Raw genomic sequence first — 12,930 nt, 5'->3', positions numbered from 1 at the left:
ACAAGAACAATACAATGAGCCAATTATACCTAACAGAAATATTCAGAACACTCCATCACAAAATTTTTTTTTTTCTGAGTTCCACATGGAACATTGGTGGTGGTGTGCTGGAGAGTCGCTTCTGACTCATAATGACCCTTTACAGGGTTTCTGAGGCTGTAAATCTTAACAGGAGCAGAAAGCCTCATCTTTCTCCCACAGAAGAGCTAGTAGTTTCAAACTACTGACCTTAAGGTTAGCAGCCTGACTTGTAATCACTATGCTACCAAAACTCCTTATGTGGAACATTATCCAGGATAAACATAATTTCACAGTAATAAAAATCTTACAAAGTATTTTCTTCAATGCCAGTGGAATTAAACTAGAAATCAATAACAGAAGAAAAATGAGAATATTTACAAATATGTGGAAACTAATAGCACAGTCTTAAATAACAACCAATGAGTCAAACTAGAAATAACAAATCAAATTTTAAAAATGCTTTGGTATGAATGAAAACATATAAAAACTAATGGAGTACAGTGAAAGCAGTGTTCAGAGGGAAATGTATATAATTTAGAAATGAGTACTATAACCCCAATATAACAACTGATTACATTGCACTGCATTGCATCATGGAACGTGATTGTATTACAGGCAATTCCCGAGTTATGAACGTGCGATTTATGTTCAACCCATAGTTATGAAACAATCCCTGTAAGGACTATCATATTAAAAATTTAAGGGACATACAATGGCTTGTAAGGAGCTCTGGTAGCATAGTGGTTATGAATCGGGCTGCGAATCTCAGGGTCACCAGTTCGAAACTACCAGCTGTTCCGCGGGAGAAAGATGAGGCTTTCTGCTCCTGTAAAGATTTACAATCTTGGAAATCCTGTACAGGGTCGCTATGAGTCAGAACCGACGACACAGCACATAACAGCAACACCACCACAATGGCTTGTAATAACAAATGGTTACTCCTTTGTGACAAGCATCAACACATTATGATTAATATTACTGTATTATGACATTAAGGATGTCCTAATGTACCTGGAAGTGTTTACCCTTTTTAAACTAAGGAAAGTTACACTGTATACTAAAATAAATACTTGATTCACTGATGTTAGATACAGACCACACCTAACTGCTGGAATTTACATACAAATTTGATTTAAAGACAGAGTTAGTAACAGGGTTATTTCAGAATTTGGGGACTGCCTGTACATTAGATTAGATTACATCCACAGGTAGGGAATTAAGGTTCCAACACATATTTTGTGAAGGTAAATTTCAATCAATAACAAGTGTTTATAATTTTAAGTGAAAAAATGTTTAAAAATAGCACATCAAGTGTAAATATACGTAAATACGCATTTTTAAAAGTCTGTTGTCATTGTTGTTAAGTGCCATAGAATTGGCTCAGACTCATAGGGATCCTTGTAGGGTTGCCAAGGAGTGGCTGGTGAGTTTGAACTGTCAGTCTTGTGGTTAGCTGTCTGAAGGAGATACAAAAAGCCTAGGAGATTAAAAACAACAACAAAAGCCTAGAAGGAGATGTATGAGTGCGTGTGTGTTTTTGAGATAGTGATGATGGGTGATTATTTTCTTCACTTTGCATTTCTGCATTTTCTAAAATTTGTACAATAAAAAATTTCTTGTTATTATAGTTAAAACTTTTTCATTAAATAAACTATTGTTTTTTCAAGTAACAGATTAACATTCCTTGCTATATCCTTTATTCCTAAAACAATAACTGGCATGTGAAAGATGCTTAAAAAGATTATTGAATGAATTAATAATCTGGTTAAACTCTTTTTTTTTTTTTTAATTTAAGGTTTTAATTGTAGATTGAGTGAAAGTTTACAGGGCATATCATCAGTTTTACATTCAACAAATCATACACCTTGTTTCATTACAATGATTATAATTCCCTCCATGTACCATCAGTTAATAGTATTTCTCTTTATCCACTTTAGCTTTTTAAAAACAAACAAGCAAACAAAAAAACCACTCAGACATATATAATAATTTACATCTCCAAAGGGCATGTTCTACAAGTTTGCCTCCTGGCCAACAGTTCTTAGTCCCTCTCCTCTTAGTCCATGAATAAACTCTTTTTAAAGATAGGCAAAGGACTGTGTAGACAGTTCTCCAAATAAGAATCATATCCAAATAAGAATCAAATAAGCACATGAAAGAATGTCAATGCAATTAATTAGTCAATGCAAATTAAACCAAAAAAGAGATACTATTTCACACCCACTAAGATGGCTACACTCTACAGAAATAACAACAAGATGGCTATGTATTATTTTAACACAAACAAAAAAGAACACCAGAAATAAAGTGTTTTCAAGAATGTGAGAAAATTGGAACCTTCAGATATTATTGGTGGAAATGTAAAGTGAAGCAGCAAAAATGATGGAAATCTGTTAAGCATCTCCTCAGAAAATTAAACATAGAGGTACCACATGACCCAGCAATGTCATTCCTGTTGTTAGGTGCCATTGAGTCTATGCTAACTTACAGAGACCTTATATACAATAGAACAAAACACTGCCCAGTCCTGTATCCTTCTCACAATCTTTGCCCATTGTGGCAGTCACTGTCCCCAATCTATTTTATTGAGGGCTTTTCTCTTTTTCTGTGGCCCTCTGTTTTACCATGCATGTTGTCTTTCTTCGGGGACTGGTCCCTCTGATAACATGTCAGAAGTCTATAAGACAAAGTCTCACCATCCTCCTTTTTAACAAGTATATCACTCAGCTATAGTCCAAGGTATTCAAAGCTGAGACTCAAACAGTTACGGGTACTCCAATGTTCATTGCAGTATTATTCACAAAAGCCAAAGCTAATAACAATTCAATTGTCTATCAATAAATAAATGGGTAAGTGAAAAGTGATGTAACTATGTAATGGAACATTATTCAGGAATCAAAAGGAATGAAATATTGAAACATACTATGATGTGGCTGAACCTAAAAATTACTAAGTGAAAGACGCCAAATACAAAAGGTCACATATGGTATGATTCTATTTATGTGAAATATCTCAGTTTATTTGCTCAGCATACAGAGTAAGTATGGTGAACGGATACAACTCTAATGAACACCTTTATTGATATTAAACCATGCAGTATCCACAAAGAACTTCCTCTTAGTCTATGTACAGGTTCTGCATGAGCACAACTAAATGCTCTGGAATTCCCAGTCTTCACAATATTATCCATCGTTTGTTATGATACACATGGGCGAATGCCTTTGCACAGTCAATAAAATACAACGACACATCTTGCTGGTCTCTGCTTTCAACCAAGATACATTTGATGTTAGCAACTATATCTCTCATTCCACATCTTCTTCTGAATCGGACTTGAATTTCTGGCAGCTCTCTGTTAACACATTGCTCCAACTCTTCTTGAATTACCTTCAGCAAAATTTTACTTGCATGTGATATTGATGATATTGTTTGATAATTTCCACATTCTGTTAGGTTACCTGTCTTTGGAATGGGCACAAACATGGATCTCTTACAGTCAGCCAATCAGGTTTCTGTCTTTCCAAGTTCTTGTAAATGATCAGTGAGTTCCAGCATGGCATCAGTTGAAACAGTTCAATCATATTCATTCAATTCCTAGAGCTTTGTTGTGGGTTTTTTTTTGCCAATGCTTGCAAAATGGAATATTCTAATTCTGTCACTCCTTTTTCAGTTATTTGTGGAATAATGCTATAGTGATACATTTCCCCTATTTTTCTATTTATTACTTGATTGTACAGTTCTTAGGAAAGGCAGGATAAGTATAAGTATACAAACCTTACCCTTTACTGAATAGTTTTTTAAGTAAATATTGTTTCTTTACTATCCTTGAAAAGTGACCAATGATTATTTTTTAAATAAAACATTAAAAGTATGACGGGTTTTAACTGATTTCAATTATTTTCCTTACTGTTGCCTCAACTGCCTTATCTTTGGCTTGTGGGAGACTACTTACATTGACCTTCAAATAGTTTCAACACAATCCCAATAGTTTAAGATCTTGTCCTTACTATTTGAGATGACAAACTGTTCCAGGTTTGTGTTGTGAATTTCCTGACCAAGACCTAGAATCAGACATCCAGTGGTCTCTCTTCAACAGGTAGCATTGGAACCTCTATCTATCTATCTATCTATCTATCTATCTATCTATCTATCTATCTATCTGGGTGATACAGTGGTTAAACACTGGAGATGAAATGTTGGGTCTTCAAATCTACCCAGAGACATCTCGGAAGTAAAGTCTAATGACGTGTTTTTAAAAGGTCACAGACTTGAAAGCCCTATGGAGCAGTTCTGCTCTGCATACATGACATCATCATAAGTCAAAATTTACTCAATAGCAACAACAAATAGTTGTTAGCTGCTGTGGAGTCCTCAGAATCAGCTGCCTTATGGAAACCCTCTTCCCATACACAACAGAACAAAGCTCTACCTGGTCCTCAATTATTCCCATGGTTGTTCATGATAGCATATTGAACTGTTATAATCCATAGGTTTCATCTATGTGTGTGTTTTATAGCTTTACTTTTCTTTTTTCCAAAATTTCAAATTGTGAATTGAGTAAAAGTTTGCAGAGCAGAAATCATTGAACAATATCATTAATATCACAAACAAGTAAAATTTTGCTGAAAATAATTAAAAAACAGCTGCAATGTAGGTCAACAAGACACTGCCAGACATTCAAGCTGGATTCAGAAGACATGGAATGAGTATAAATGTTGACTCATTAACAACTTGGGATATGCTGATGATACAATCTTGCTTACTGGAAGCAAATAGGATTTGAAAAGTACTTATTGATGAAGATCAAAGATTACAGTCTTCAGTATGGATTGTACCTCAATGTAAAGCAAACAAAAATTGTCCTAACTGGACCAATATATGACATCACGAAAAAATTGAAGTTGTTAAAGACTTCATTTTGCTTGGATCCACAATCAACATTCATGGAAGCAGTGGTTAAGAATTCAAAGGATGTATTGCATTAGGTAAATCTGCTGCAAAAGACTTCTTCAACCTGTTCAAGAACAAAGATACCATTTTGAGGCTTAAGGTGTGGTTGATGCAAGGCATGGTATTTGTAATTTTCTTACATACAGGTAAAAGTTTAATAATGAATATGGAAGACCATAGAAGAATCAATGCATTTGAAATATGGCATTGGAGAAGAATATTAAAAGTATCATGGACTGCCAGAGGAACAAACAAATTTGTCTTGGATCCACAATCAGCACTCATAAAAGCAGCAACTGAGAAATTAAATGACAACACCCCCCCAAGACTGAAACTCAAAGGGAACACATAATCAGTCATGTAAGCTTGCTAGCCATCACATTGGTCTACTGGTGAGTGGAAGAGGGAGAAAGGCAGCAATGAAGAAATGGGCTGAGTTCAACACATTCCATAGACTCCCACTGACCTGGAGATGAGAGAGAGAAGAGGAACGGCTGGTTGGTCCAAAGTGTGGTGAGCCCTAGGGACACCTGAGCCCATGGACAAGAACATAGCCACAGAGAGCTATAGCTGAGAATGAAGCATCCAGCTGATATGAAGTGAGGGGAGACACACAAGAACACCCAAACTTGCAGACAGTACCTATTTGACCCAGCCTTGATGGCTTGATAATCAGAACTCAACTAGAGGAAGATGAAACAAACAAACAAACAAACAAAAATTTTTGATAAAGGAAACAATGGTAAATTGCTACAATTTGATGAACTTGGCCTATACTCATGGAGGTAGTAACTATATACCAACAGAGAGGGACGGAGTCTTCAAATCAAGTATCAATGCTATCCTCTCTGTACACAGGGTAGATAGGGACATTGGCTATCTAAAACAAAGGGGCAATACAGGCACAGTGATTGGCTTACAAGATTTCAAGAGGGTTTAGTTTAAGAGTCTGTGGGGAGAAGAAAGAATCCCCACTGAATAGTTTTTGTCTTGTCTAGATGAGTCTGATGAAAAGAAATAGGGATAAGATTCTTATGATTCAATAGTGAGTAATTGTTATCACGACTAATTGCAACTGTCACAATTGTAAAGGTAGAAGTTTTGTAACAAAAATAGGGGAGTAGTTAATCTTACAGTCCAGAAACAAAGGACCCTAGTACCATGAAGGTAAAAGAGCACAAGCGGAATATGAGACCTTATCCAGAGAAGCAGTGATACCAGAGATGGAGGCAGAAATGGGGACAGAGAGAGGGAGCAGCTTAGGACTCTAGATTCATGGCAAGAGAAGGACTGAGAGCTAGTGGCCAGGAGGCAGGCTTGCAGAATGTGCCCTTTGGTGGTGTAAATTAATATATATGCCTGAGTGTTTAAAAAAAAAAAAAGAGCTAAAATTAATAGAGAGAAATACTGTTAACTGATGGTACATGGAGGAATTATAATCATTGTAATGAAACAAGGTATATGATTTGTTGAATGTACAACTGATGATCTGCCCTATAAATGTTCTCTCAATTCACAATAAAAACTTAAAAAAAAATCAAGAAGAATAGAAAAAAAAAAAAGTAATCAAATGACATATTGCATTAGGCAAATCTGCTGCACAATACATCTTTCAAACATACAAGAGCAAAGATACCAGTTTAAGGAGTAAAGTGTGCCTGACTGAAGGCCTTATATGCGTGTGAAAATTAGACAATGAATTAAGGGAGATTCATAAAAGATTCTTAAAATAATCGATGCATTTTGGTTAAGGTGTTGGAGAAGAATATTGAAAGTACATGGACTACCAGAAGAACATACAAATCTGTGTTGAAAGAAGTACAGCCAGAATGCCCCTCAGAAGCTAGGATGGCGAGACTTCATCTCTCATACTACGGACATGTTATCAGGAGGGATCAGTCCCTGGAGAGGGACATCTTGCTTGATAAAACAGAGATAAAGAGGAAGACCCCTAAAGAGATGGATTAGCGCAGTTTGGAAGCAGCAATGGGCTCAAATGTAGCAATTGTGAGGATGGTGCAAGACCAGGAAGTGTTACCCTCTGTTGTACATAAGGTCACTATGAGTCGTAACTAACTCAAAGGAACCTGACAACAACAACAATTATATATGGTCATTTCACTCCCTGTATCATTTTTCTATGTCTTTCAACTGGTTTTAAAATGTTCTGCCATGTTTCTATTTGTTTTGTTAGCATGTTTTGTTGGCATCTTTTTGTTTTCTGTAGGAATGTTACCTGATTTCTTTCTCTCTTTTTAATGTTTTAACTTTGTATGGAATTTAACTTGGATTGATCCTTTTCTATTACTCGTTTTTACTTTAAATTAGTTCCCCAAACTTTAAGAGAGGGGAAATTTAACCAGTTTTCTCATTTCTTCCTGTGCCTGCCGTATTGCCTGCCAATCCTGGGTGTCCTCAGCAGCTTGCTACCTGCTGTCTGACCTGTCTGACCTGTCACAGACCCTTCAGCTACCTGAGTAAGGAGAAGCATCAGTCTGACACCGGGCATCTCATTTTTCAGCTCTGTCATGCCATCTTCTGTTGTTTTATGGAGCATTAAAATACATGGCAGCCTATTTTCTGAGACCCTTGCACTGAGTCTTCCCATTCTCACTTGTTTCTGGATCCTGCATCTGGCTTGTCATCTGATCTCCAGTTTTTTGGACTTGTGCCATTAGCCTGCTGCTGCTGTTGTTGTTGTTAAGTACCGTGGAGTCAGTTCCGACTCATAATGACCCTGCACAGGGTTTCCAAGGCTGTAAATCTTTACGGGAGCAGAACGCCTCATCTTTCTCCTGCGGAACCACTGGTAGTTTCGAACTGCTGACCTTGAGGTTGGCAGCCCGATTCGTAACCACTACGCCTGCTGTATTGCCTGCCAATCCTGGGAGTCCTTAACAGCTTGCTATCTTACCTGCTGTCTGACCTATCATCTTGGGTTCAACAGCCCATGCAGCTATGTGAGTCAGGAGAAGCATCCGCTTGACAGCTGACCCGTGGACTTGGGACTTATCCACCTTTATGACTGTGAGAGACAATTCCTTGATATAAAGTACTTCATATACATCTATAAGCTTCACTGGTTTAGCTTCTCTAAAGAATTCAGCCTAAGACAGCTGGTTAGTTCTGAGAGTTTATGGGATCCAGCCTCTCTCAACCTCTTCATATCTAACTGGGAACCTTTTTTTTTTTTTAAGCAAACCACTGTAGTTTCAGCTATGATTCTCAAAATTGGTATGCTGGTTGTCCGATGAATGCTTAGTGGTTATTTTGGAATTTCTAGGTCTGTCCAGTGCTGTTTTTCCCCTCTCCTTCCTCCTGCAGAGATGTTGAGATCACTTATCTCTTCTAGCAGTTAGTGATTTTTTGCTATCTGTTTGTGGTTTGAGTTCATGGTGTTCCTGTACCATTTAGTTTTGTTATAGATAACATTCAGGGATTTTGGGTATTGCCATCCTAGTTGTTCTTTGTGTTTTTTAAGGGAGAATTTATAGAGAGTCAAAAATTATACCTCTACCAACACCAGTTTTCCAAAAATGCTTCTGAAGTTTTCTTTAAATTAATCTTGTTGTTAGGTGCCGTCGAGTTGGTTCTGACATATAGTGAACCTGTACAGTGTTTTCAAGGCTGTAAATCTTTGCGGGAGCACAAATCCTCATCTTTCTCTCCTAAGCAGCTAGTGTGCTTGAACTACTGACTTTGTGCTTATGCTACAGAGCCATAGCACTTCCAAATTAATTTTTACTTATGCATTAGGTATATGAACATATTATCCTTGTAAAAAACAAAGCTTATACCCCAAAAGCTAAGGGTTGAACATCTTTCTATCCCTATACTTGTGACTTCAGGATACATATTTCTTTCAAGAACACTAGCTCTTTTTCAGTGTATTTGTATGTTGTTAAGGGCTGTCAAGTCGATTTTGACTCACAGCACCCCTGTTTCCAAACAGCATATGCATATGTGCCTATAAGAAATATTTAGTACCTATATGTGTTTATTTGCAGCCCTGGTGGCATAATGGGTGTTATGTTGTGTTGTTTGTGAACCATGCTCCATGGGAGAAACATGATACTTTCTACTCTCATGAAGATATTTACAGCTTCAAAAACCCTATAGAGCATTGCTAAGAGTCAGAACTGACTCAGCAGCATACAATAACAACATGTTTCTTTTGAACTTAACTAGTATCATATTCTTTTTACTGCAATGCTCTTGATTTTTTTCCATGAACAGTATTTCTTGGAGGGACTTTTTCCCTTTGCAAAATTCCCAATAGATCTACTTTGCTCCACCATCATTGTTGCTCTTCTAGGTCAAACTGCTTTTATTTCTAACCAGATTTATTTCAACAGCCTTCTAACTGCTCTCTCTGCTTCTTTTCTTGTTCCCTCTACAGACCAACCAGAATGATATATTTAAAAAACAAATTAAAATTTGTAATCCCTTTTATCAATATACACCAATAGCTTTTCATGACTTTAAAGTCCAACTTTCTTTACTAGAATGTAAACTCCTTGAAGGCAACAATTTTTACTTGCTTTGTTTATCAATGTATTCTAAGTTCCTAGAAGGGTGTCTGGTACATTTAATAAATTAAATGAATTTAAGAGGAGAAAAACACATAAGCAATTTAATATATTCAGAAGTGTTTAATGAAATTCATCACACAGTAATTATTTTAAAGAAATCTCAACAGTTGGTAACAGAAGAAAATTCCTTAATCTAACAAAAGGATTTACTATTTAGAATTTGATGGGGTAAAATAGGTACTTTTTATTTTTTAACTTATGAGAACTAAAATAATATATTACATTTTAATTTTAGGTTGCAAAAACAAACAAACAAACAAAACTTCAAATAGGCTTGTCAAATGATGAAAATTCATCCTTTTCTAGGGAAGCAGAAGGTAGACCCTACCACAAAGAAAATATGCCTAATTAATGGAGGCTAGATTTTAAAGTACGGTTAAATAGTATGAGGTTGACATCTGAAATACTAGGTTTTATTCATTTCCTTGTGACAATTAATTCCAGTTCTATGAGTTAGGTGTTATTAAGGAGCTCTGGTAGCGTAGTGGTTACGAATCGGGCTGCGAACCTTAAGGTCAGCGGTTCGAAACTACCAGTCGCTTCGCGGGAGAAAGATGAGGCTTTCTACTCCCGTAAGGATTTACACCCTCGGAAACCCTGTACAGGGTCGCTATGGGTCGGTACTGACTCGACGGCACTTAACAAACAAAAACAAAACAGCTAATTGTATCACTAAAATACAAAAATCCATAAGCAATCTAATAGTTATCATATGTGGTCTTACTGGAAATTCTTAACCATATACTTATTCTCACCAGGTTAAAAAAAATAGCATTAATGAAGTTTCTTTTAGTATAAGTCACTGCATATTCATAACAAAGTAATGAAAGGCAGAGCTAATACAAGCAAACTTAAACCTTACAACTGTGAGCTGAAAAAAATACTTTGGTTCTTCAGGAAAATAATTTTCAAGCAAGAAATTTGTTTCATTTACCAATTCTGTTAAATTACGTAAGCTGTAGAGTCTAAAAGGTCTGCAATAAAAATATTCCACAAGAACCAAACTGTCTACTAATGAATGTACATGCTTGAGAGAATTTATGCATTCCACATACTTGGCAGAAAAACTATGGTCAAAACAATAGGTAGAGCGGAGAGTGGGACCGTACCCAGAGAAGCAGTGATGCCTGAGATGGAGGCAGAGATGATGATGTGGAGAGATGGAGCAGCTGGGGTCTTTAGACACAGAGAGGGAGAGGGGCTGTGTGTGCTGATGACCAGGGGTGGGGTAGGGGGGCAGGCTTGTAGGATATACCCTTTGGTTGGTTGATGAGCATGGAGGGGATTGTAACCATGGCAATGAAATGATATACGATAGGATGAGTGTATAACTAATGTTCTCCCATGTAAACTATCATATAATTCACAATAAAACATTAAAAAACAATAGGTAGAACAAATTTGTCTTAAAATCAATTCCTTTCCTTTGAAAAAATGATGGAGACTACCAAGAAAATACAAAAACCTAAGGCTGTAAGTGACTAATAGCTGTGTTTAGGTGATTACAGTGCAGGTCATCCTCAAGGCCACATACGTCCTGCTTCATTGTTGCTTGTACTCTGCTGGATTTTGATCCTTCTTTACATCATAGTCTGGATCATTTTCGTCATCTCCTTCTTCTTCCCCTTCCTCATCCATTTCTTCACCTTCATCTTCATCATCTTCATCTCAATAGCTTCTCTAGTAAAGTGTAACACTAATCTTGGTACTATATGCTCACGTAAAAAGTGACCTATTTTAAAGTCTGCAGCAAGAATAGCTTCAGCAGCAGCATCCAAATCTCCATTTTCAGGAACTTACGGAGGGGCAAAAAAATTAAAGAGTCATTGGAAACGGTTTTTGTCACAGTCTGAACTGTTTCATGCCCCTTGTGTTTTTGCTTCTTCTTAATGGTTTTCAATGTGACATTCTTTCCTTTTTTCCAATCTATCTGGCACTCTGTACAACCCATAATTGCTGACCCATCAAAAGAAAAGGGATCAGAATCATCTGGTTCAGACCTCATCCTATATATTTTTGTCAACACTTCATTTGTGAAATACTCATTGGGTGCAAAGTGAAACTCTAACACAAAACTCATAGGCTGGCCAGCATCTGAGAACTTCACTTTAATACCTTTCAAGTACTTCAGAATAGGTTCATCGTGTTCCTGAACCATATTGTTCAGCAAGTCAACATTCTTAAAAACAGTTAACCAAATTCAGGAATTTCTTTGGGATCTTCTTTTTCTTCATCTTGCTTCTCCTCTTCAACTTTGGCCTTTTCTTTCAACTACTCTGAAACTTCATCCTCCTCGTCTACTTTCCACTCTCGTTCTTCATAAATTGCATTGATGATCTCAAATCATTTGTCAAATAGAGGCTGATGGTGGTGGTGGTTATGTGCCGAGGCTGTAAATCTTTACCGGAGCAGAAAGCCTCATCTTTCTCCCGCGGAACAGCTGGTAGTTTCCAACTGCTGACCTTAAGGTTCTCAGCCCGATTCGCAACCACTACGTTACCAGAGCTCCTTAGAGGCTGATAGAGTACAGCATATTTTCTTTCAAGAGCATGAACTTCCTCATAGAATTTAGCTTCCATTTGTGCATATTTAACTTGAAGATTTTTAAGAGCATTCACTCATGTTTTAACTACCCGAGTTAAGCTTTCAATGTGTCCTGTTGGTGTTTCTACCAGACCATCAAGTCTTTCTTGAAGGGGTACAAGAATCTAAGGATTTTGCATCATCTGAACAGTCATCTGATGCACTTTGATTTTTGTTTCTTCTTCTTCTATTTCTTCAACATTGTTCAAATCTTGATAAAGTTCAGACTGTTCTTTGTTGTCAATGTTTGACATGTTGTTTAGTAAGAATTCCAAATTATCATCAACTAAATCATTGAGCAAGGTGGCGGAGCAGGGCAGACAGTGAACTCCAAAATAGGTACTCTTATAGGTGTGTCTTCCATTTGCTTCTCGGCACTCATTTCCCACTCTTTTCCCCTCCCTTGTCTGTGTTCTGGATAGGTGAAATTCTGTGGCTGTATCAATAGACTTCCATACATTCAAGATTCCAGTTGAGTTTGGAAGATTAGAGGGGATGAATTGTTAGCTTTCCAGTCTCTCACATATAGAAAAGTACATAGATCAGAGGGAAACTGGATCTTAACTTCAATGCACATGTAGGCCAATAATGTATGCTTTAAAAAGTGCACATTAAAAAAAGGCTCAGAGACAAAAATCGGACATAAAAGACTACATATTGTCTGAGTATGATCTATTTATATGAACTGTCCTGGATAGCCAAAGTCATAGAGAGAGAAAGTACATTGTTCCCAGGGGCTTCAGGGAAAGAAGAAGGAGTGACTAATGGGAATGGGCTTCTCTTC

The 12,930-nt window shown here is 37.0% G+C and overlaps 1 pseudogene; it reads right to left on the bottom strand.

Moving 5' to 3' along the window:
• Window positions 1-11,105: 11,105 nt before the first annotated feature.
• Window positions 11,106-12,400, bottom strand: LOC102842529 (annotated as a pseudogene).
• Window positions 12,401-12,930: the final 530 nt, after the last annotated feature.

This window comes from Chrysochloris asiatica, unplaced genomic scaffold (genome assembly GCF_000296735.1).
Source record: "Chrysochloris asiatica unplaced genomic scaffold, ChrAsi1.0 scaffold00005, whole genome shotgun sequence".
NCBI lineage: Eukaryota > Metazoa > Chordata > Mammalia > Afrosoricida > Chrysochloridae > Chrysochloris > Chrysochloris asiatica.
This window is presented reverse-complemented; position numbering and strand designations above follow the sequence as displayed.